Source organism: Mesoplodon mirus (assembly GCF_964341445.2).
Source record: "Mesoplodon mirus genome assembly, chromosome: 7".
Classification (NCBI taxonomy): domain Eukaryota; kingdom Metazoa; phylum Chordata; class Mammalia; order Artiodactyla; family Ziphiidae; genus Mesoplodon; species Mesoplodon mirus.
This window is the reverse complement of record NC_138983.1, coordinates 80931411-80958134: the sequence shown is the minus strand read 5'-3', so window position 1 is coordinate 80958134 and position 26724 is coordinate 80931411. Positions and strand designations below refer to the sequence as shown.

Genomic DNA, 26724 nt, shown 5'->3' with positions numbered 1-26724 from the left:
ATGTATCCACTCTTTTTTAGATTCTTTTCCCATATAGACCATTACAGAGTATTGAGGAGAGTTCCCTGTGCTATCCAGTAGGTCGTCCTTAGTTATCTCCTTTATGTATAGTATTGTGTATGTCAATCCCTCTCTTCCAATTTATCCCTCCCCCCTCTTATTCCCGGTAACCATAAGTTTATTTTCTACATCTGTAACTCTATCTCTGTTTTGTAGATAAGTTCATTTGTACCTTTTTTTAGATTCCACATATAAGCAATATGGTATGATATTTGTCTTTCTCTGGCTTTTGCTTATGTTCTCTGGTTCTGAAGTAGAACATAATCAAATGTGAAAAAATTGGGATAAGCAGAAAGTTAGAAAACAGTAAAAGATAAGCTGTCACCCTTATCACCAGAATTCTCCCTGTTGACTTTTTGGTACAAACTCCTCCAAGACTGTGCTCTGCCCATTTGCACACATCAGTACCTCTGTGGTGAATGTGTGTGTGTGTGTGTTTGTACGTATATATGAATATATATGAATGTGTATCAGAATCTAAATTTATATACTTCGACTCAGATGTACAGACATATTGGTAACTGAAATCCCTCTTGCCTTAAGAGGTTTTTAAATATTTTATTACCATTTTACAGGTAAGAGGAGACTGAGGCTTATGGAGAAAATTACTTCTCCGGATGTTATGTATTCAATCTAATCTAAAATAACGCTTTTCAGTCAAATTTAAGGCTGGTTATCTCAGTGACTGTCACTCACAGCCTGGTCACTTTGGGGACACACAGCCATCAGGGTTTCCTTCTCCCCCCTCCCCCCGAGAAGGCCTCATGGCATTTGGGCAGGAGACTTCCTGTCTGTCACCATCCTCTCGGCCTTGCCAGCCTTACTGGCAGAGTAGCTGGCTCGACTTAGTCCCTGGCATGATTCGCAGGTTTCTTCTGTGGCCACTGGTGTGAAGGTCCCATTCTCTGTTTTCTGCGTCCCAGCCCCAGACCCCTCTGAGTCCCCAGGTCTCTCGATGCCTCCACACCCTTCCCTGGTCTCACTCAGGACCACTCACCTAGTCACTTCCCTCAGCCATTCAAATAATAGTTATTATTCTGAAATATACAGACTAAGGGGCAAATGAAAGGTATCTCTGCAGTTTACATAATCATCATCATCATCTAAGGAATGCTCATGTACCTACGACCCAAGTTAAGAAATTACTCAGCCATTTCCCCCCAGCATTTTAATGTGAAAACTTTCAAACATACAGCAAAGCAAAAAGAATTTTACAGAGACAGCTCTCCTCCTAATTCTACCGCTAACACTTTGCTGTACTCTTTATTTCATTTCTGTCTACCCACCCTTCTTGTCCTGCATTAATCCATCTTATTTTTTGGATGCATTTCAAAATAAATAGCACACATCTGTAGTCCTCCCCCTAAATGCTTTAGCACATATACCATTAACTAGAATTCAACATTTTTGTCTCTTTCATGTAAAATGAACACACAATGTGTATTAGTTATCATGATTGCATAACAAATTCTCCCCAAACATAGCAGCCTAAAGCAAAAATCAAACATGCGTTATCATCTATACGGTTTCTGTGGGTCAGGAATTTGGCAGCAGCTTAGCAGGACAGCTGTGGCTCAGGGTCCCTCGTAAGGCTGCAGTCATCTGAAGGCTTGACCTGGACCGCAGGATCCACTTCCAAGATGGCGTGCTCACATGGCTGTCAGCAGGAGGCCCCGGCTCCTCACCACATGGGCCTCCCCAGAGAGTGGCTCGAGCATTCCCATGACACGGCAGCTGCTCCTCCTGAGCAAGTGATCCTGGAGGACAAGATGGAAGTGGCAACATCTCTTGTGACTAAGCCTCAGAAGTCATGCTCTGTCATTGCTGCAATATCCTGCTGGTTACACAGGGCGTCACCCTCCAGTGTGGTAGAAGACTACACATGGGCCTGAAGACCAGGAGGCGGGGATTATCAGCAGTCATCTTGGAGGCCGGCTACCACAGTCTGCCCTCGGGTCCTCAATGATTCACACTCCTCCTCCTCTCTCCCGAGGCCCCCCAAAATCTCACCCCAGTAACAGCATCGGCTCAAATTCCAGAATCTCGTCTAAATCAAGTCCAGGTACAGATGGGGCTCATGGGTGTAGTACCTTACATTCAGCTCATCAAGTACTACTTCCAGAAATCTGAAGACCTCTGAACAAAGGGTCTGTCCCTCACACACCCAGCATATATTGGTGGGACAGACATAGCATAACTGCTACATACACTCCTCTTGTTCCAAAAGAAGAAAAACAGGAAACACACAGGAGTCACTGGCCCAAAGCAGTTCTGAAGTCCAGCTGGGAAAATATCGGCAGTTCCTTGATTGGGCTTCAGTCCAACTCTTGTCCAGAAATGACTTTCCAGGGCTCTTGGGTCTGCCCGCTGGTCCCTGAGTTCCGCCTTCGGAGTTGTCCTCCCTTTCCTATGAAAGGTGTCCCATGGATGTGGCTGCATAGTTTTATAGCCTGCTTCCTGCCTGTAGAAGCTTGGTTGTCCAGACGCTTATTTGACTTTTGTGGGTCTCTGTCAGTCTGAGTTGGCAGTGCTTCTTATTGGGGTTCATCCTATTAGGCAAAACCCACGCCCACAGATTTTTTTGGACCCAAGCCCTTCCACCATGGACTTCTGCAAAGACTGACAAAGGACCAAAGCTTCTTAGAAGCCCAGTTCTTTGACCGAAGGGTTCTCCTGGACACTGCCCTGGATCTGTATTCTTAACAAAGGATTTTACAACCACACCCTCAGCTTCTTCTCTAGACTGTGTTTTCTTGAGAGTGCCCTTGATTTGATCTTTGCCCAGAACCTGTTTCTTACATTTCATTTGCCACCGGGGGAGGCAGGGAATTTTCAAGCCCAGAGCATTGCCCTGGTTTAACAGCCCTTCCTTTAACTGTCTCTCCCCCTCACATTTCACTAAAAGTAGCAAGAAGTAACCAGGCAGCACCTTCCAAGACTCTGTCTGGGACTCTCTCTAGCTAGACCATTCAGCCTCATCACAAACATTTTCTACCTTCCTCATGACCACAGGCAACGTGTTAGGAACCCTTCTGCCACCACCTGACAAGGATCCCTTAACCCCAGTAACATTTTCCTCACTTTCCTGGAACCCTTCCCTCACTGCCTCCTCAAAGGCCATCGGGCTTCTACTAAGACTATTCAGGCTTTCTCAAAGACTCTTGGCCAAAGTCCTCCAGCTTCTGGCCACTGTTCCATCCCAAACCACTCCACATTGTAGGGTTTTTGTTAAATTTTCCACCACTCCTGGTGCCCAAACCTGTATTTGCTACTTATTGTTGCATAACAAATTACTGCAGGATGTAATGGCCTAAAACAACAGTAAATATTTATTATCTCATAGTTTCTCTGCGTCAGGAAGTTGGGAATGGCTTAGCTGGGGGATTCTTGCTCAGGATTTTTCATGAAATTGCAGTAATGGTGTTGGCTGGGGCTGTGGTCCTCTGGAGGCTTGTCTGGGGCTGGAGGACCCACCTCTAGAATGGTTCACTCACATGGCTTTTGGTAAGAGGCCTCAGTTCTTCACTAAGGGCACCTCTCCATACGTTGCTTGAGTATCCTCAAGCTGCCAGCTCCTCCAGACAAGTGGTCCTAGAGAGTGAGGAAGAAGCTGCAATGCCTTTTATGATCTAACCTCAGGAATCAAACTGTGTCATTTCTGCAATATCCTTGGTTACATAGAGAAGCTTTGTTACGGACTGAATTGCATTCCCCCAAAATTCATATGCTGAGGCCTCAATCCCAATATCGCAGAATGTGACCATATTTGGAGATAGTGTATTGAAATAGATGAGTAAGTTCAAATGAGATGATTGGGTGGGCCCTAATCCAAGGGCTGGTGTCCTTGTAAGAAGAGAGAGAGAGACGCCAGGGATGCACGTGCACAGAGAAAAGGGCATGTGAGGACACAGCAGGAAGGTGGCCGTCTGCAAGCCAAGGAGAGAGGCCTAACCCTGCCCACACCTTGATCTTGGACTTCCAGCCTCCAGAACTGTGAGAAAATGAATTTCTTTTGTTAAGACCTCCTGTGGTGTTTTGTTATGGCAGCCCAAGCTAACTAACATAAAGTCCATCCAGTATTGCAGAGGATGATGCAGGGGTCTGAATACCAAGAGACAAGAATCAGTGGGGCCATCTTGGAGACTGCCTACCACACACTGAAAGGTGTAGATCTTGAATGTGCTCACTGAGTTTTGCCAGTCGTGCACAACTATGTAACCCGAATTCCTATCAAGATATAGAACATTACCATCACCCCAGAAAGTTCCCTCATGTCCCTCCCCAGTCAATTCCCAGCCCCAGGCCCCAGAGGCACCCACTCTTCTGAATTCTTTTCCCGCCATGGATTAGATATTCCTGTTCTAGAATCTCAAGTACACAGAACCATGTAGTACATGTTCCTTTGTGGAAGGCTTTTTTCACTCAGCATAGTATTTCTGAGATTCATTCATTTTGTTGTATGCATCATGTTCTGTCTTATGAACATATATACAGGGTTTTTGGGTTTTTTTTTTTAATGCGTCCTTTGGACACATGTCACATGGGCTGTTTCTTTTCTTTTTTTCACTCCACCATTTAAATTTTTCCACTGTAATCACCGGTTTCTCCAGTGCCATGTTGAACTTGGGGCTTCTCTAAAGGACTTGCATTCCCCCTGGAGAAATGAAGGAAGAGTCGTATGGCTTAGAGTCCCTCACATCTACCTGGGCTCTATCTCCTCAGCCTCTCAGCCAGGTCTCATGTTTCCAAACGTTTGCCCTCATTCCCCTGACTCTCTCCCCATCCTCAGAAAAGGACTTTCATCTTCCCGTGTCATGGGGAGTTCCTTTCTGTCTGGGCCTCTCTACTCCACGCTTCAGAGAAAACTCTGTGCTCCAGTCCTCCATGCTGTCTCTTGACAGAAAACACCTCTTTTTAAGGGTTCCAAGAAAGCTCTTTCCTCTCTTAGCAAAGCTGGGCCCTTCCAATTAAATTGGTTTACTGTTAGACTGTCACCTTGCTTTAGACTTGAAAAATTCTACTTGAAAACCCAAAGCCAAGGATTTATTTACTGCAGATCAGGTCAGGGTTTCTCAATCTTGGCACAGTGACAGGTGGGTCGCATAACTCCTTGTTGAAGGATCTGTCCTGTCCACTGTAGAGTGTTTAGCAGCATCCCTGACTCCTACCCACCAGAGATACCAGTAGCAACACCACCACCACCACCCCTAACTGTGGTTCTCAAAAATGTCTCCAGACATTGTCAAAAGTCAGAACGTCATTTTGCCTGGGGGAAAACTCACCCTGTTCTAGTTAATACTCATCCTTCCTGTACCACAAGGCAATAAAACGTCAGCTCCAAGGCCAAATCTTAATGGCAAGAGCTCATGGGAGGTGGGGAAGAATTACTGAGAAAAGAAAATATGTGGAGTGATTTATTAAAATAGCATCTTGATTCATATATATATATATATTTTTTCACAATAATGGGATCATATGAACCTAACATAGGTAACCTTCTTTTTTTTCTTTTTTTGGCCGTGCCACTCAGCTTGCAGGATCTTTGTTCCCCAGCCAGGCATGGAACCTGTGCCCCCTGCAGTGGAAGCACAGAATCCTAACCACTGGACTGCCAAGGAATTCCCTACCTGATTTTTAAAATTCAATAATATATCATAAACATCTTCCCACTTCAATACATTGACTGCACAGTGGTTAAAAGCATAGGCTCTGAATCCAACAAACTTAGGTTCATCCCTTGACTCTACCACTTACCAGCTGTGTGTCCTTGAGCAGATGACTTGACGTCTCTGTGCCTCATACCTCTCACGTATAAAATGGAGATGGGAATAATAATGCCTATCTCACTGGGTTGTTATGAAGACGAAATCGTATCCTGCGTGTAAGTGCTGAGCACAGCGCCAGGTGCATAGCGAACATTCAGTAAATATTAAAATATTTAATATTTTAATATTTAAATTTTAATATTTTAATAATTTTAATATTTAAATTTTAAATATTAAAATTTAAAAATTAAGTTATTACCTAACCATGATTGTTATTTAACTTTTATTTACAACTTACAATGTCTGAAAGAGACAGTTAAGGTGCACACATACTGCCCCTGCTGCAGACTGGTGATTATTGGAGCGCACCAGGACAGCTGGGGGTTGTTAAAATATTAAAGTAACTTCCCTGCCCTTTGGCCAACAGCTCATGCCCGAAAATTCTTAAAGTGCCTGCGTCCCCATATCCGCCGTCCCACCGCCCCAGCCCTCCCGACCCTCCCTGGGGCTTCTCCCCACTGGGACCTCCGAAGGATCCAGCATCTAGAGTTAAGCCGGTTTGGTCATACATGGCCCTTAGGTTCTTTTTGATAAATAACAGTAGCCGGTAAAGAAGTTTGGGGCAGGTGAGGGGTAACTGCTCCCGCACCTCCCTGCCTGGGTGTAAGGAAAGCGAGTCTCAGAGCAAATTCTAGCCCCACAAAGACTTTCGGTAAACACACCTTCCCTAATAAAGGGACCCCATCGATCAGCCTGTTCTGTAAGTTTTATGAAGTCCCCCCTCCGGCCATCATCTTGCGGGGAAGGGTCCCTCAAGACAGCCACGACAGGGTTGCAGAGGCAGCCGGAGTCACCCCTAGAGATGGCATCAGATGCCAGAACTCTAAGCTGAGACTGGACAGGGGCCCATTTAGGGTCAGACCCCGTGGCCCTCCCTGGGGACACAGGCCAGGCAGTACCTTCCTCCAGTGGGAGCCGATTTCTTGAGGAATCTGAAAACAGATCAAGTCTTCCTCCTGAAAATTCAGTTTCCAAATTGAGATACACAATCAGTGTAAAATAAACCCCAGATTTCAAAGGCTTCATGCCTCGAAGAAAAAGAATATAAAATATCTCCATATTTTTTGTCGATTACGTGTTGAAATGATGTTTTTTTAATGTATTGGGTTAAATCAAATTGATCATTAAAAAATTCATCTCTCCTTTTTACCTTTTTAATGCGACTACTAGAAAATTGAAAATTGCATTCTGTAGCTCCCTTTATTTCTCTATCAGGCACTGCTGCTATAGTCAGTTAGGACTTAGCTGCTCAGGATCCAAGAGAGTCAGATGGGGGCAGTGAGCTTCAAATAAAAGTTTTCTAATCATGGACCTAGTTGGGGAGGTGGAGGGAGAGAAAATGGGCAGCTGCTGAAGTTCCAGGCCCTTCTGTTCCTCGCGCCCCAGGAAACACTGTGGCCAGGGCTGCTCATTCAACACGCAAGGCTGTGCATTCTCCGGGCACCACAGGCCATCAGCTATGTCCACTAGAGGTTTTGGGGTCCACAAACAGGTTTGAGACCTGGCTGGGGGGCAGGAATCTTTGATTCTAAAATGCATAAATAAAAAAGGCAGAAGCAAAATGAATAAATGATGAATGTCCACAAACATGATAGTGCATGCTTCATTCATCATTAATGTTAATACTCATTAAAGTTTCATCACCACTGAAAACAATTTGTTCAGCTTCTCACTTCACAGGAAGATAAGAATGTGCAGTGACTGTCCAGAAACCATAGTCACTTGGAAATTTAAAATACGCTGCTTGGGCCCAAGTGGTTTCACAAGTAGAATTATAGAAATCTTTACAAACGTTTCTACACCAAGAAAATGGTTTCTACACCATTCAGTGTTGATGTGAGTGAATTGCGAGATGTCTGATGTGATACAGAGTGGGGCCCCCAAACACAATGCCATACTCCCCGAAAGTCATATAAACAGGCCTTGTAATACTGGGGTAAATAAGAAAAAAATTAGGAAACCTTAAATGTCTATCAAGTGGATCCTACTTAAACACGTTTGGCACACTTGGACAATGGACCACAATGCTACCCTTGAAAAGAACCCAGTACAGCCTCAAATACTGACATGGGAAGATGTTTTTCATATTGTTAGCTGAAAAGTAAGCTGGATAAGAATCTCTGACATGTAAATGCATTTTTGTTTTTTGAAAAGATATGACTGCAATAAAAAAAAGTATAGCTAATGTTTAGTGCTAAATGCTCTACATGAGGGGTCAGCAAACTTTTCCTGTAAAGAGCCAGATAGTAAATACTTTAGGATTTGTGGGTCACATGGTCTGTGCTGCAACTACTCAGCTCTGCCTTTGTAGCTGGGAAGCAGCCATAAATAATATGTAAATCAATCACTGTGGCTGTGTTGCAATAAAACTTTATTTACAAAAATAGGCAGAAGGCCAGATTTGGCCGCAGGGCCATAGTTTGCCAACCCCTGCTCTATATCATTATTCTATTTAATCTCCAGATAGCCCTTTATAGCAGAGACTATCAGTGATCCTAAATTATGTATGTGGAAACTAAGGCTTAGAAAGAGCAAATGACTTGCCCAAGGTCCTCAGCTCTTATGCGGCATAGAAAAATGTCTGGAAAGAGACACACCACAGTGCATCAGTGCAATTAATGCTGGGGAAGAGAAATGAGGCAGCTCTTACCCTTTCCTGTCCTCCTGTAATGCTTTCAGTGCATAAGTCTCATGAATGTGAAGGTTAATCTGAAAATATTTTTTAAGACTTTGGGGAAACTCACAGTCTCCTCTGCATTCTCTGTTGATCTTGTGTGTTAGTGTGGACCAACGCGGCGGAACTGTCGGAACAATCAGTGGCCGAGGAAATTCCTGGGGCAGAGCCCTACAGAGAAATTTTTGTGGACCAGGACCTGGCCCAGTACGATAAGGTGAGGGGTCTCGGGGAAGCACAGAGCTACAGCAGCAAGAGGGACCATGGAGAGATTGCCACTGCCTCTTGTTCTCTGTGTCTCAAGGACTGTCCCTTTTTCCTACTTCCAAGAAACCACCTCTTCCTCCCAAGACATTCAGCCAGGTTTGGCCACTGCTCAGTTTATCCCAAATAACATCTACAACTACAAGGTACTGAGCACCTACTGTGTGCTGGGCCATGTCCTGTGCACTTGACATTTATTAGCTCGTTAATCTTCACCACCTTCAAAATAGATTTTATCAGCCTCACTTTGCAGATGAGGAAACTGAAGCTCAGAGAGGTTCAGTGATGTGTTCACGGCTGCCCAATGCAAGGAGCAGTGTTAGGATTCAAAGCGAGGTCTGGTTAGCTTCTCAGCGGGTACTTCTAACTCCCACACAGTAATCACTTGGTCAACCTTCAGTGATGGAACAGTGACGCAAAAACACGTTCCTAGCAGGAGGAATTGAGCCCTGAAGTCAGGGAGGCCTGGGCCAAGAGACTCGTTAAAGAACCAGAGAGGTTTAAAGCAGGGATGCGAGCAGAACAGGTGGATTCAAGCCATCCTGGGAAGGGCCCAGGTCAATTTCTCCCCACTTAGACACGACTCGAAAGTTACTCTAAAAGAAGCAGTCTATAATATCTCGCTTTCCTTCAGGGCCAGGGCCTGCTCCTGCAGCAATTCTCAGAGTTTGTGAGGAGCAGACCTACCTGGGGTTCTTGTCAGACATGGAAATCCAAACCTGCAGGAGGCAGGGGGTTCCAACCAGGCATCCTGGGACCAGACTCTGAAAAATGTTGCAGAAAGGCGAGAAGCCACACTCAGATTCTGTATTTATCACTGTGTAACAAGCCATCCCAAAACTTAGCGGCTTCAAACAGCAATTCATTATTCCCCAGAATCTATGGGTTGACCTGGAAGGTTCCTTTGCTCGCGTCCCCTGGCCTCACTCATGCGGCCTCAGTCAGCCGCTGGCTTGGCCAGTTTGGTGGTCGGTCTCCATTGGCCTCCTTCCCACATCTAGGGCCTCAGCCAGGACGCCTGGACTGGTGCGCCCCTTTGTGCATGTGGTTTTTCATCACAGCACGGTGGTCTCGGGGTTCCCAGGGGGCCAGAGCAGAAGCTGCACAGCCTGTAAGAACTTGCCTGGAGATCATGCAGCATCACTTCCACTCCATTCCATTGGTTAAAGCAAGTCACGGGGCCAGCCCAGACTAGAGGGTGGGGAAATAGACTGGATGGCAAAACTGCAAAGTATTTGTTGCCATGTTTCAACCTGCCTCAATTTTAACTCGGAAATATAGTGCAACCACTATAATTTTTTCTATTTATAGAAAATGTTTATAAGCCATTTATCATTTTTTCTATTTATAATAGAAAGAATTCTTTCTCTTTATAAGTCGTTTATACCCTGACTTGCCAGGACTCCTTCAAGTGACAATAAACAAATTAGCTTGAGGGGGAGCATCGATTAGCTCAACTTATTGGAAAATTTAAAGGGCCACTAGCTTCAGGTATGGCTAGATCCAGGAGCTTGAATAATGTCATCAGAACACCTCCCCACTACCAACCTCTCCCCTCTGTTTCCCTCAGAGTCTGGCTTTCTACATAAGGCTGGCTTTGTGTGTCAGAAAAGACAAACTCAGGCAAACAAGCCTACATATTTAAAGTTTATGATCCAAAAGAAGGCAAGATCCTCTCCCTCTGTAATCGATGTGTGAAATCTCTGATTGACCAGCTTGGGCCACATGCACATGGGGAGGTGGGACAGGAAGGAGCAGGGCACATGACTGACAATCCTACCCAGACCCCATGGAAGGAGGAACGCTCCCTCCAGAAGGGCAAGGGGACCCTCAGCAGGAAAGCAGAACCCACAGCTGTCCACTGCCCTCTGCAAACTTCTTATATTCCAGCACTGGCACGGGGCCTGGCACTTAGTTGCTGCCCGATGAATGTTTGTTGCATGAAAAATGAATAAGCACCTGGCTGATCATAACAGGGTGAAACAGGGGAAACTGCCCAGGAGTAGGGAATATGTCTGATGCTCTCTCTTGAAGTTTTGCCACCAACTTTCACAAGGACCCAAAGGAAGGCCCCTGGCAGCAGCTGGCAATGTCAGACAGGCTTTCTCATGAGCGAGACCCTGTCCTGCCCCAGGTCACGGAGCTAGCAGGTCGTGAGGCTGACTGGACGGCTCTCCTGGGAATGAGCTGGCCCAGAAATTGCCCGTTTACCTCCTCCTGTGACTGCTTTGGAAAAGGCCTCTGGGGAATTTTTTCTTCTTCTTCTTCTTCTTCTTCTTCAGTTTTTCTGACATTTTATTGATAACGTCTGGTGAGAAGTTTGGGGGAATTTTTTTTTCCTTTTTTGGAAAACCTAACCAATTCTTTGGCTGCAGAGCTTTTTCACTGGAGAGATGGAGGACAGGGTTAATTATACCTGTGGGTAAAGTCTACCAGCAATTTTGTTTTTCCAGCCGAAAGTTTACATGAGCCCATGCAAATAAATCACTATTCCTGTCTCATTTACTTTCCAGATTGAGTTACCTGGAAAAAATTCATACATGAATAGCCAAAAGAGGCAGGAAATATTAGAAGAGAGGAAAGGGAAAACAAATAGTTCAGAATGTTTTAAGTTAAAACAAATAACCCTCATTATAAGCAGAATGTGGTCAAACAGAATGTTGTTTTCCTAAGTACCTTTCCTAGGTCCCCAGTGTGCTAGGCTGTATATTATAAATGAAATCATTCTAAGTAAACTTTCTAGCAACAAATGTTCCCAAGTGGGATGGTTGTTCTTAATATGAAAGTCTAATTCTCGGGGAAAGGAAAGTGTCCGTACCTGTGAGGTACAGACATCCATTACAGGAGTCTATATACAAGTACATCATTTTAACCCAATTCTTGTCTCTATGAGATTTTCCAAGTGACAGAGATAGCCTTGAAAGTCTGCTTTTTCCCTCCCTGCCTGCCCTCACCTTCCCAAAGAATGATACCATATTTTTCCTGTCTTTCTTTAAATGGGCTCAGCCTTACATCCAGACCCACACCTAGTAAATTTCCCATCTGTCCTCCACCCAGGATGAAATAATTCTGCTGCTGGGAAAAGAAGTCAGCCGTCTCTCCGATTTTGAACTTGAATCTAAATACAAAGACACCGTGATAGCAAGCCTGCAGAACCAAGTGGCCAACGTGAGGCAGAAGCTGTTGGAAACAGCCGCCTCCAGGCAGAAGGAGAGGGTGATCCCGCCCAAGTTTCAGGTTCTGCATGAAGAGGACGATGCCCAACAGAGAGAGATCCAGAGCTTGAAAAACCAGGTAGGGCTCAGAGACAAGTGGGTCGGGGCCTTGGGGTCACAACACAGGGTGACAGCTCTCAGGTAGAGCCTGGGGGGAGCCACCGGGTAGTTAGAAATGGGCAGTCAGCACAGCATGGTGAAGAGTGCAGATCCAGGGAGTGGAGGGTTGGCAAGTTTCTAGCCTTGTAAGAACAATATTAGATTTGATTAAGTGCCTACCATGTTCAGGCCCCGGTGCAGGTGCTTTGGGTGCATTAGCTTATTTATTTATTTACTTACTTATTTAATGTATTTATTTATGGCTGCATTGGGTCTTCGTTGCTGTGCACGGGCTTTCTCTAGTTGCAGTGAGTAGGGGCTACTCTTCACTGTGGTGCGTGGGCTTCTCATTTCAGTGGCTTCTCTTGCTGCAGAGCATGGGCTCTAGGCACGTGGGCTTCAGTAGTTGCAGCATGAGGGCTTCAGTAGCTGTGGCTCGCGGACTCTAGAGTGCAGGCTCAGTAGTTGTGGCCCACGGGCATAGTTTCTCCACAGCATGTGGGATCTTCCTGGACCAGGGCTCGAACTCCTGTCCCCAGCATTGGCAGGGGGATTCTTAACCACTGCACCATGAGGGAAGTCCCCTCATTAGCTATTTAAACCTCAGTCTTCTGACACATGCCATTCTACAGATGAGGAGACTGAGGCATGCTCAGAGATGCCCAGGAGCTTGTTACAGCTTGCACAGCAAGTGAGAGGCAGTGATGTGATTTGGGCTCAGCTCTGCCACCTTGTACACCTCATGCTTTCACACCCACTTTGCATTTCCACCCAACTCCTGTCGCTTCAGTGACCACTTCTCACACCCACCCAGACCCAGCCAGAAAGAGCTGGAGATGGGGAGAAGGAACCCCACAGTGTTCCAAACACTGAGGCCTTTATCAAACCCTGAAGGCAGCTGCTGGTTCATTTATAGGGAATTTCACCAAAAATTCTCCACCCAGAATGTTTGGATTTACCAGTCAACTTCCTTCCTCCTGAAACTAAATCCAAAAAAAAAAAAAAAAAATTTTAAGTTTTAAAGAACTACTTTAAAATTGGCCACTGATCTTGTTCATAAATTATATCTCAACAAAGTTGATAAAAAAGCAATTGGTCATTGATGAATTTTGGCCTCAGTGCATAATTCTGCTTAAAACCGTAGTCAGATTTGGTTCAACATGGCGGAGTAGAAGGACATGTTCTCACTCCCTCTTTCGAGAACACTGGAATCACAACTAACTGCTGAACAATCATCGACAGGAAGACACTGGAGCTCACCAAAAAGATACCCCACATGCAAAGACAAAGGAGAAGGCGCAAAGAGACAGTAGGAGGGGCGCAATCCCAATAAAATCAAATCCCATCACTGCTGGGTGGGTGACTCACAAACTGGAGAACACTTATACCACAGAAGTCCACCCACTGGAGTGAAGGTTCTGAGCTCAACATCGGGCTTCCCAACCTGGGGGTCTGGCAATGGGAGAAGGAATTCCTAGAGAATCAGACTTTGAAGGCTAGTGGGATTTGATTGCAGGACTTTGGCAGGACTGGGGGAAAGAGAGATTCCACTCTTGGAGGGCACACACAAAGTAGTGTGTGCATTGGGACCCAGGGGAAGGAGCAGTGACCCCCATAGGAGACTGAACCAGACCTACCTGCTAGTGTTGGAGGGTCTCCTGCAGAGGCGGGGGGCAGCTGTGGCTCACCAAGGGACAAGGACACTGGCAGCAGAAGTTCTGGGAAGTATTCCTTGGCATGAGCCCTCCCAGAGTATGCCATTAACCCCACCAAAGAGCCCGGGTAGGCTCCAGTGTTGGGTCACCTCAGGCCAAACAACTAACAGGGAGGGAAACCAACCCACCCATCAGCAGACAAGCAGATTAAAGTTTTACTGAGCTCTGCCCACCATTGCAAGAGCCAGCTCTACCCAGCACCAGTCCCTCCCATCAGGAAACTTCCACAAGCCTCTTAGATAGCCTCATCCACCAGAGGGCAGACAGCAGCAGCAAGAAGAACTACAATCCTGCAGCCTGTGGAACAAAAACCATATCCACAGAAAGACAGCGAAGATGAAAAGGCAGAGGGCTATGTAACAGATGAAGGAACAAGATAAAACCCCAGAAAAACAACTAAATGAAATGGAGAGAGGCAATCTTCCAGAAAAAGAATTCAGAATAATGATAGTGAAGATGATCCTGGACCTCAGAAAAAGAATGGAGGCAAAGATCCAGAAGATGCAAGAAACGTTTAACAAACATCTAGAAGAATTCAAGAACAAACAAACAGAGATGAAGAATACAATAACTGAAAAAAAAATACACTAGAAGGAATCAATAGAATAACTGGGGCAAAAGAACGGATAAGTGACCTAGAATACAGAATGGTGGAATTCACTGCTGCGGAACAGAATAAAGAAAAAAGAATGAAAAGAAATGAAGACAGCTTAAGAGACCTCTGGGACAACATTAAACACAACAACGTTCACATTATACGGGTCCCAGAAGGAGAAGAGAGAGAGAAAGGACCCGAGAAGATATTGAAGAGGTTATAGTCAAAAACTTCCCTAACATCGGAAAGGAAATAGCCACCCAAGTCCAGGAAGCACAGAGAGTCCCATACAGGAGAAACCCAAGGAGAAACACACCGAGACACATAGTAATCAACTTGGCAAAAATTAAAGAAAAATTATTGACAGCAGCAAGGGAAAAATGACAAATAACATACAAGGGAACTCCCAGGAGGTTAACAGCTGATTTCTCAGCAGAAAGTCTACAAGCCAGAAGGGAGTGGCATGATATACTTAAAGTGATGAAAGGGAAGAACCTACAACCAAGATTACTCTACCCAGCAAGGATCTCATTGAGATTCGATGGAGAAATCAAAAGCTTGACAGACAAGCAAAAGATAAGAGAATTGAGCACCACCAAACCAGCTCTACAACAAATGTTAAAGGAACTTCTGTAAGTGGGAAACACAAGAGAAGAAAAGGACCTACAAAAACAAACCCAAAACAATTAAGAAAATGGTCATAGGAACATACATATCGATAATTACCTTAAACGCGAATGGATTAAATGCTCCAACCAAAAGACACAGGGTTGCTGAATGGATACAAAAACAAGACCCATATATATGCTTTCTACAGAAGACCCACTTCAGACCTACGGACACATACAGACTGAAAGTGAGGGGATGGAAAAAGATATTCCATGCAAATTGAAATCAAAGAAAGCTGGAGTAGCATTACTCATATCAGATAATATACACTTTAAAATAAAGAATGTTACAAGAGACAAGGAAGGACACTACGTAATGATCAAGGGATCAATCCAAGAAGAAGATGTAACAATTATAAATATATATGCACCCAGCATAGGAGCACCTCAATACATAAGGCAACTGCTAACAGCTCTAAAAGAGGAAATCAACAGTAACACAATAATAGTGGGGGACTTGAACACCTCACTTACACCAATGGACAGATCATCCAAAGAGAAAATTAATAAGGAAACACAAGCTTTAAATGACACAATAGACCAGATAGATTTAATTGATATTTGTAGGACATTCCGTCCAAAAACAGCAGATTGCACTTTCTTCTCAAGTGCGCATGGAACATTTTCCAGGATAGATCACGTCTTGGGTCAAAAATCAAGCCTCAGGAAATTTAAGAAAATTAAAATCATATCAAGCATCTTTTCTGACCACAACGCTATGAGATTAGAAATGAATTACAGGGAAAAACCTGTAAAAAACACAAACACACGGAGGCTAAACAGTACGTTACTAAATAACCAAGAGATCACTGAAGAAATCAAAGAGGAAATCAAAAAATACCTTGAGACAAATGACAATGAAAACACGACGATCCAAAACCTATGGGATGCAGCAAAAGCATCCCATAGTTTTAGAGGGAAGTTTATAGCTATAGAAGCCCACCTCAAGAAACAAGAAAAATCTCAAATAAACAATCTAACGTTACACCTAAAGGAACTAGAGAAAGAAGAACAAACAAAACCCAAAGTGAGCAGAAGGAAAGAAATCATAAAGATCAGAGCAGAAATAAATGAAATAGAAACAAAGAAAACAATAGCAAAGATCAATAAAACTAAAAGCTGGTTCTTTGAGAAGTTAAACAAAATTGATAAACCATTAGCCAGACTCATCAAGAAAAAGAGGGAGAGGACTCAAATCAATAAAATTAGAAAGGAAAAAGAAGTTACAACAGACACCACAGAAATACAAAGCATCCTAAGAGACAACTACAAGCAACTCTATGCCAATAAAATGGACAACCTGGAAGACATGAACAAATTCTTAGAAAGTTATAACTTTTCAAGACTGAACCAGGAAGAAATAGAAAATATGAACAGACCAATCACAAGTAATGGAATTGAAACTGTGATTAAAAATCTTCCAACAAACAGAAGTCCAGGACCAGAAGGCTTCACAGGTGAATTCTATCAAACATTTAGAGACGAGCTAACACCCATCCTTCTCAAACTCTTCCAAAAAATTGCAGAGGAAGGAACACTCCCAAACTCATTCTCTGAGGCCACCATCACCCTGATACCAAAACCAGACAAAGATACTACAAAAAAAGAAAATTACAGACCAATATGACTGATGAATATAGATGCAAAAATCTTCAACAAAATACTAGCAAACAGAATCCAACAACACATTAAAAGGATCATACACCATGATCAAGTGGGATTTATCCCAGAGAGGCAAGGATTCTTCAATATATGCAAATCAATCAATGTGATACACGATATTAACAAATTGAAAAAGAAAAACCATATGATCATCTCAATGGATGCAGAAAACACTTTTGACAAAATTCAACACTGATTTATGATAAAAACTCTCCAGAAAGTGGGCATAGAGGGAACCTACTTCACCATAGTAAAGGCCATATATGACAAAGCCACAGCAAACATCATTCTCGATGGTGAAAAACTGAAAGCATTTCCTCTAAGATCAGGAACAAGACAAGGATGTCCACTCTCACTACTATTCTTCAACATAGTTTTGGAAGTCCTAGCCACAGCAATCAGTGAAGAAAAAGCAATAAAAGGAATCCAAATTGAAAAAGAAGAAGTAAAACTGTCACTGTTTGCAGATGACAGGATACTCTACAGAGAGAATCCTAAAGATGGCACCAGAAAACTACTAGAGCTAATCAGTGAACTTGGTCAAGTTGCAGGACACAAAATGAATGCACAAAAATCTCTTGCATTCCTATACACTAATGATGGAAAATCTGAAAGAGAAATTAAGGAAACACTCCCATGTACCACTGCAACCAAAAAATACAATAGCTAGGAATAAACCTACCTAGGGAGACAAAGACCTGTATGCAGAAAACTGTAAGACACTGATGAAAGAAATTAAAGATGATAGCAACAGATGGAGAGATATACCACGTTCTTGGATTGGAAGAATCAATATTGTGAAAATGGCTATACTACCCAAAGCAATCTACAGATTCAATGCAATCCCTATCAAATTACTAATGGCATTTTTTACAGAACTGGAACAAAAAAACTTAAAATTTGTGTGGAGACACAAAAGACCCCGAATAGCCAAATCAGTCTTGAGGGGAAAAAACGGAGATGGAGGAATCAGACTCCCTAAATTCAGCCTATACTACAAAGCCACAGTAATCAAGACAATATGGTACTGGCACAAAAACAGAAATATAGGTCAATGGAACTGGATAGAAAGCCCAGAGATAAATCCACGCACCTATGGTCAACTAATCTATGACAAAGGAGGCAAGGATATACAGTGGAGAAAAGACAGTCTCTTCAATAAGTGGTGCTGGGAAAACTGGACAGCTACATGTAAAAGAATGAAATTAGAACACTCCTTAACGCCATACACAAAAATAAACTCAAAATGGATTAGAGACCTAAATGTAAGACCAGACACTATAAAATTCTTAGAGGAAAACATAGGAAGAACACTCTTCGACATAAATCACAGCAAGATATTTTTTGATCCACTTCCTAGAGTAATGGAAATAAATACCAAAATAAACAAATGGGACCTAATGAAACTTCAAAGCTTTTGCACAGCAAAGGAAACCATAAACAAGATGAAAAGACAACCCTCAGAATGGGAGAAAATATTTGCAAAGGAAGCAACTGACAAATGATTAATTTCCAAAATATATAAACAGCTCATGCAGCTCAATATTAAAAAAACAAACAACCCAATCCAAAAATGGGTAGAAAACCTAAATAGACATTTCTCCAAAGAAGATATACCGCTGGCCAAGAAGCACATGAAAAGCTGCTCAACATCATTAATTATTAGAGAAATGCAAATCAAAACTACAATGAGGTATCACCTCACACCAGTTAGAATGGGCATCATCAGAAAATCTACAAACAACAAATGCTGGAGATGGTGTGGAGAAAAGGGGACCGTCTTGCACTATTGGTGGGAATGTAAATTGATACAGCCACTATGGAGAACAGTATGGAGGTTCCTTAAAAAACTAAAAATAGAATTACCATAGGACCCAGCAATCCCACTACTGGGCATATACCCAGAGAAAACCATAATTCAAAAAGCCACATGCACCCCAATGTTCATTGCAGCACTATTTACAATAGCCAGATCATGGAAGCAACCTAAATGCCCATCAACAGACGAATGGTTAAAGAGGAAATGGTACATATGTACAATGGAATATTACTCAGCCATAAAAAGGAACAAAATTGGGTTATTTGTAGAGACGTGGATGCATCTAGAGACTGCCATACAGAGTGAAGTAAGTCAGAAAGAGAAGAACAAATATCATATATTAACACATATATTTGGAACCTAGAAAAATGGTAAAGATGAACCAGTTTGCAGAGCAGAAATGGAGACACACATGTAGAGAACAAACGTATGGACACCAAGGGGGGAAAGCGGCAGGGGGTGGGGATGGTGGTATGATGAATTGAGAGATTGGGATTTACATGTATACACTGATGTGTATAAAATGGGTGACTAATAAGAAAAGTATAAATAAATAAATAAACATTTTAAAAAAAGAGAGAGAGAAAAAAAAAAAAACCGTAGTCAGTGCTTGGGGGCCTTTGTTCTCTTGTGCTCTGTTTACTGTCTTTCCCTTCTGTAACCGATTCTAGGTACACAGTTTCAGTCCTAGAAATGGTGCTCTAGAAAGGACACAGATTGTGTATGGTGAACCTAGGAGATTCTAGCAGGAAACTGTAAGCTCCATGAAGGCAAAGGTTGGGCCCAGTAACCTTCTAGAACTCTGTTAGGACTGTGGCTGTTTGTTTGTTCTTTATTCATCCATCCATCCATCCGTCCATTAATCCAAATAAATATTTTGGGGGGCCTATCCTGTGCCATGCCCTCTTCCAGGCTCTGATAATTCAGCAGAGAACAAGACAGACATGATCCTTCCCCCTGTTATGCTCTAGTGAGGGAGACAGAATAAACAAGTCAACAAATACATGCTCTAATATTTAAATGAACTAATGACTCTCCTTCAAACCTGGTTTTCAAAAAACAATGAAAGTAACAGGTCCTATAGGAATTATTAGTGCAAACAGCTACCTTGACATGTAGCTGACACATTAATGAGCATCTTTTTCTTGAACTGAACACAATTTTGCTGAAATATTCCTTTCAGTTATTCTCCCATTTCAGAGCTTTCCTGAGAAAATGACATGTCTTTTTCAGGTACATGTACGAGGCTGAATTATTCCCACATACCTTTTTTTTTTTTTGGCCGTACCACGCACCTTGCAGGATCTTAGTTCCCTGACCAGGGATCAAACCCAGGCCTCCAGCAGTGGAAGCACAGAGTCCTAACCACTGGACTGCCAGGGAATTCCCCACATACCTTTTTTTAAATAATTGAAATATATTTGACATAGAATATTATATAATTTCCACATAGCTTTGAATATCAGCCGGTCCCAATTTGAGTTTTATTTAAAGTGGCTGCCGATATCTGGGGGAAAAAATGTTTTTGTACAAAGAAATTATCTAGAAATAATTACACTGATGCATCATGCTCTTGCCGCCCCTACCACTGGAGCTTCACTTATAACTGAAGAAGAATATTTTATAGCAAGGCATATATGAACCAGAGGCTCCATTGGTTTGAACTCAAATCGAGTTTCATCCACTGACATTTTAGTTTCTTAAGTATTCTACTGCCTGCAGAGCATTCCACCAGAAGTATAAGCCACATGGCAGGTTGATTTATGGTTCTGATTACTTTATGTGTTTTCCCTGGTCCCCGAAGGTGTGTGCATAATGATTTGCTCTCAGAGATCTTCGATCCGCTACAATATCACAAGAAAATTCTTACCTCCATGTGCTCTTATACGCCTGTGCTAATTAGAAGCCAAATTATCATCCTGAAACAATCACTCCTCCTAGCACTCTTAACTTTCTTATGATTCAGTGCCCATTTTATTACACAGCTTAACAGACATTAAACATCTTGGAATTTATGCCATTACAAACAATATGGATATTTACTTTGATAGTAAAAGTATCAAAGAGGTTTGAAGACTCTTTGGAGTTTTCCAGCAATCCGAAATCCTAAAACTCTGACACTCAGATTGAAATATTTTCAATCTGTCAAAACCACTGGAGTCTTAGAGGGGAACATATGTTTTCCCTTCTGGAAGTTTGTCTCTGTGTGTTCTATCTCTGGTATCATGCAAATAAAAGCATTAAGCTGAGAAGAGCTTACAAACACTTTCAGTGTTCCAAGGTCCTTTTATGGAAAAGTTGTAGTTCCCCCCAACAGAGAAAAGTAAGATGTGAAAGAATTTTTTCACTCAAAGTTTCCAAAGCACAAACATGCAAAAGTATAGCCTTGGGGAGAGTGGGGGTCAGAGTGACCTGTGTCCCCGCAACTTCTAGCATAGACCCCCCCCAATAATGTCTCAGGTGCCCCAGGGAAAAAGTAAGTGTAACTGCCCCAAATGTCCTAGACTCTGAACCATGATGGTGCATGAAACGAGTCAGAAAACTTGTGAGACCTTGACGGTTCTGTTAATTCTACCAGAGTAATAATGACAAGATTTCCAAGGACACAAACCAAGACCAAAGGCTGTGACCGCCATCTGGTGGCCATATCAGTACGCCTGAACTCCATTACCTGGGCATGCCCACCACCTCCACCCAATCTTTTTTTTTTTTTTTTTTTTTTTTTTTTAGTGTGATGCTGGCAACCTGGTCTGATTGTAAACAGGGAACTTCCTGTATTTCTTCTTTTGGAGGGATTATTTTTATTTAAGATACTGAGTCTCTATTTACTCTTATAACAGTTATTTTTAATTTAATGCACGTTTTTAAGTTTAAAAAGGGAGCTGCTTCTACGAAAAATGCTAAGAAATTATAGTGGGGCTAGCCAAGAGACATGGGAAAAATAGTGAAAGTGGTATATGAATGATTGAAGTTTAGGAACTCTGTTCGGGTGGGGTTGCCAGATAAAGTAAGGACACCCAGTTAAATTTGAATTTTAGAATTTCGTTTTAGTGTGTGTCCCAAATATTACATGGGACATATTTGCACTAAAATATTATTCGTTATCTGAAATCCTATTTTAAGTGAACATCCTTTTTTCCTCCCCTAAATCTGGCAAACTTACCTTAGGAGAACAAAGAAATTGCACCCAGAACTTCCCTGGTGGCACAGTGGTTAGGAATCCGCCTGCCAGTGCAGGGGACACAGGATCGAGCCCTGGTCCGGGAAGATCCCACATGCCGCGGAGCATCTAAGCCCGTGCGCCACAACTACTGAGTCCCTCGTGCCACAACTACTGAAGCCCGTGCGCCTACAGCCCATGCTCTGCAACAAGAGAAGGCGCTGCAATAAGCCTGTGCACCGCAACAAAGACCCAACGCAGCCAAAAATAAATAAATTTATTTTTAAAAAAAGAAAAGAAATTGCACCCTTCTCCTTGTCACTTCCATTTTGATCTATCAGAATAAGCTAGTGGGGCTTCCCTTGTGGTGCAGTGGTTGAGAGTCCGCCTGCCGATGCAGGGGACGCAGGTTCGTGCCCCGGTTCGGGAAGATCCCACATGCCGCAGAGTGGCTGGGCCCATGGGCCATGGCCGCTGAGCCTGTGCGTGCGGAGCCTGTGCCCCACAACGGGAGAGGCCACAACAGTGAGAGGCCCGCGTACAGCAAAAAAAAAAAAAAGAAAAGCAAAACAAGCTAGCTCTTGTCCTGTCTACGGATTGCGTGGCATTTATGCCCCAGTAAACGGGTCCCTGTGTTAGTACTGAGGCCTGACATCTGAAAAATCACAGGGCAAAGGCCCACAGTGCACCTTGAGGTGGGAAAGTCCTGGCCACTCAGAACAAGCAGTTTGGCCACATCAGACCGAGAGGGAGGGGGTTCTGGGCCCAGCTCTCTTTCCCGGCCTCTCGGGTACCTGCTCTGTGGAGGCCGAGGCCTGGCAGCTACTTTCGGGCCCTTACCAACGTTGCATTTGATGGAGAGCCTTCCGCACCCCACGTGTAGACCTAGACCCCTAGAGAGGGACCGGCCCTTGAAGGGGCTCTGATCCATGGATTTAGAGGGTGCTCACAGCAGCCATAGATAGAGCCAGCCTGTGGTGCTCCCACCCACGATTCCTGTATTTCCTCTTTTTTTTTTTTTTTTTTTGTGGTACGCATGCCTCTCACTGTTGTGGTCTCTCCCAGTGCGGAGCACAGGCTCCGGACGCGCAGGCTCAGGGGCCATGGCTACGGGCCCAGCCGCTCCGCGGCATGTGGGATCTTCCCAGACCGGGACATGAACACGTGTCCCCTGCATCAGCAGGCAGACTCTCAACCACTGCACCACCAAGGAAGCCCTTGTATTTCCTCTTAATAACAACCACACTGGCGTTTAAGTGAGCCTGGCAAGGCTTACAAATGCACACATAAAGATTACCAACTATCTTCCCCAGAGACGCACGAGGGAAGCTGAAGCTAAAACACCCCGTGAGGGCTTACCTGGTGGCGCAGTGGTTGAGAGTCCGCCTGCCGATGCAGGGGACACGGGTTCGTGCTCCGGTCCGGGAAGATCCCACATGCCACGGAGCGGCTGGGCCCGTGAGCCATGGCCGCTGAGACTGCGCGTCCGGAGCCTGTGCTCCACAAAGGGAGAGGCCACAACAGTGAGAGGCCCGCGTGCCGCAAAAAAAACCCAAAATAAACCCAAAACAAAAGAAAAAAAACACCCCGTGGTAGGTAGAGGAGAGGACCGTCACAGCTCATCCCCCTGTGCCGTGTGCCAGGCATGATCTGAGCACTTGTACACATGCTAACTTATTAAAATACTTCTCACAATCCTATCAGGTTGGGACTACCATCACCCCGCGTACAGACTGAACAAAAGGAAACAGAATATGGTGTCCTCCTTGTGTTCACAAAGCCCGTTAACTGGCAGAGACAGGACTTGAAGGCCACAGTCCGGCTCCTGAGTCCATGCCTTGCTTTACAGCCTCCAACTTCTCACGCTCATTCCTAGAGCCACCTGGGAAGGAGGAACCAGGCAACTAAAGACTGGGTTTGAATCAGACTCCAAGTCTGACCAGCCGCGTGATCCCGAGCAGGGGGCCTCGCCTCTCTGAGTCTCAACCTGGCTCCCTTGCAAAATGGGCACATTAATGGGAACGTCAGCCTTCAGCAACGCTGTGACGAGTATCAGTGTAGCATGTGTGAACGGGCTCTGTAAACTCTGGAGTGTTCTGTGAGGTATAAACTACCCTCTATTCTCATTAGAGGGAATTCATTTCATAACCTGCTCCCGGCTCTTGAACTTTGCTGTGCATCCAGTCAGTGCTGGATGATCTGGAACCAACAGCTGGTCTATTTATGGCTGAAAACCCACAGGTCATAGGAAGACAGCAGCACTGGAGCCCCTGGGTGGCCACAAAGATAAGGTCCGTGTCTCGAGGACCGATGACATGGTGGTCACTGAAGGAACAGGCCCCCTCCTGCCCCTTCCACTAGTGACAACGGAAAACCTTGGTTTCCCCAACACCCCGATCCAAGATCAGCCCGACTCTTTGCCCAACGTTGGAGAAGTACCGGCGTGTCCTGCAGGCCTGGCTGGCCCCCTCTGACGGTGTGTTGCCTCCTTCCACAGATCAGTGCCCTACAGCAAGGCTACAACCAGGTGCTGAGCCAGACCCTGTCTGAGAGAAACTTAGAAATCACCTCCCTGAAGCACGAGGCCGAGAACTTAAGGAGGGAGGCCGCCATCACGTCAGGTGAGACCCTTGTGCATTCAGGCCCCAGAGCTTCTGCCCTCCCCCTGCAGACATCACCAGTCAACCAGCGCACCTGTGCCCGTGACCTGGGTGCAGCCTCAGGGATCACCCGTGTCGGTGCATTAGAGGTCTCCCTCAGTGGAGGATTCTTGCCACCCAGTTCCGAGGGCAGGGCCTGGTAAATATTTGAGAGAATGGTATCTCTTGGCTACAAGGTCTCCTGAGCACTGGCCCCACCAGGGAGAACACAGGTCGCCTTGTGGCTTGGGTGGTTCCACAAAGCAGCCTGAGTGCAAAATAGAGCGTGGACAAACTGGGGTCACTCCTTTAAGGCACCATGGTCTCACCCATTTCAGCCGAGTGCACCTGGGCCCAAGGGAAACCATTTTCTAATTTGATCAGAGGTGGTTCCCTGATAAAGGGCTTGGGTTGGGAGAGGGGCAGCCAACGCACAGCTGTGGCTGAGCTTTGATTCCCTGGATTCCTTCATTGCTTCCACATGTTTCTTGAGCTCCTACTAGGTGTCAGGCCCCGTTCCAGGCTCCGGGGAGGGAGAGCCAAGCAAGACAGTCAGATTCCTGTACTCACAGATTTGGGAGGGGTTGACAGACAATAAAAGTAAAGGGATGAATAAACAAGCCCACTTCAGAGAGCAGTGGTGCTGTGGAGAAAATAAACTGTGTGTCGTGGTGGCCAGCGCTTCAAGGGGGGAGGCCAAGGGGGACCAGCTTAGTGGGTGTGCAACCATGGAACTCAGGTGGGACTTGAACCCGTGGGCTGGGACTTGAACCCACTCAGAACCCACTATCTTTTAATCGAGATCACGCATCTGGTCTCGGGACTTAATAAAGCTCAGGTTCTTTATGTCTCATCGCAGAAAGAATTCAGTGAGAGACAAAGTAAGAAGTGGATTTCTTTAGAGAGAAACACACTCCACAGACAGAGTGTGGGCCATCTCAGAAGGCTAGAGACCCCCAAATATGGGGCAGTTAGTTTTTATGGGCTGGGTAATTTTATAGGCTAATGAGTGGGAGGATTGGGACAACTCTAATATTTTGGGGAAGGGGCGGGGATTTCCAGGAATTGGGCCACCACCCACTTTTTTTTTTTTTTTTTCCTGTACGCGGGCCTCTCACAGTTGTGGCCTCTCCCATTGCGGAGCACAGGCTCCGGACGTGCAGGCTCAGCGGCCATGGCTCACTGGCCCAGCCGCTCCACGGCATGTGGGATCTTCCCGGACCGGGGCACGAACGCGTGTCCCCTGCATCGGCAGGCGGACTCTCAACCACCGCGCCACCAGGGAAGCCCCACCACCCACTTTTTGACCTTTATGGTCAGCCTCGGAACAGTCCTGGTGCTGGTGCGTGTGTCATTTTGCTCATGTATTACAATGAGCCTGTAATGAGGCTCAAGTTCCCCTGGAAGCCGAATCTTACGCCCCCTTGGACCTAGCTGATTCTAACCACTTTATGTTGTATCCTCCAAGGCTATGTCCTTCTTTTAGAGAGGATCTGTTTCAGGTGGGCAAGGACAAGCCAAGGGCAAGCGAGCCTGCGTGGAGTGAACAGGGGATTGTGGGGCTGGGCAGGGTCGGGGGGGTCTGGGTTTTTATTCCAAGGGTGTTGGGAATCCAGTGGAGGTTTTTAAGCAGAAACTGACATGTCTAGAGACCTGAAGAGGATGGGGCCACTCACAGACGAGGGGAGAGAGAGAAGCAGGTGACAGGGAGGAGGCAGTGAGCCTCGGAGGGGCACATCACTCTGAAAGCAGCCAGTGCGTAGCAGGAAACATGCCCACAGCTGTAGAAGCCAGGCATAGCATTGAGTCGCACGTGAATCCCCATCTCTGTATGAATCTGTGCTTTTCTTCTGCCTCACTCTGCAACTTAATCACACCCACACCCACCCCCTGCTGCCCCCATGTCTCTGCTTATGCCCCTCCCTCACTTGGGATGTCCTCAGATATTTTCTGAGCACCTCCCCCAGGCTAGGTGCTGTTCTGGGCACCAGGAATGTAAGGATGAACTCGCTGGTCCTCACCTTCCTCCCGTATGTCGGCCAGTGAAACCTCATCCAAGCATCAAGCCTGTCTCAGATCCCACCTTCTCCGATCAGGGAGTCGGACAGACCTGGGTTGGGATAACGCTTGAGATGGGCTGGACCCACTCAAAGTGTGGCAAGCCCCAGAGGGATTTCCAAGTAACTGAACTGTGTCCTGGAGGCAAAGCTCATTTTTAAAATGAAATTCTGGAGCATTTTGTGCTTTATTTCATAGACATTCTTGATTGATACCTACCACTAAAACTGGGCCTGATGTTCTTTCAAGAAAAGAACCGTAGGAGATAACC

The 26724-nt window shown here is 44.9% G+C and overlaps 1 protein-coding gene across 1 annotated transcript in view; it reads left to right on the top strand.

Moving 5' to 3' along the window:
* The window catches only part of LOC309808830 (forkhead-associated domain-containing protein 1-like), a gene marked incomplete at both ends in the record, with an annotated part of 1104685 nt that overhangs the window by 1041428 nt on the left and 36533 nt on the right, over positions 1-26724 (top strand). The gene's annotated exons all lie outside the window — the stretch shown is intronic.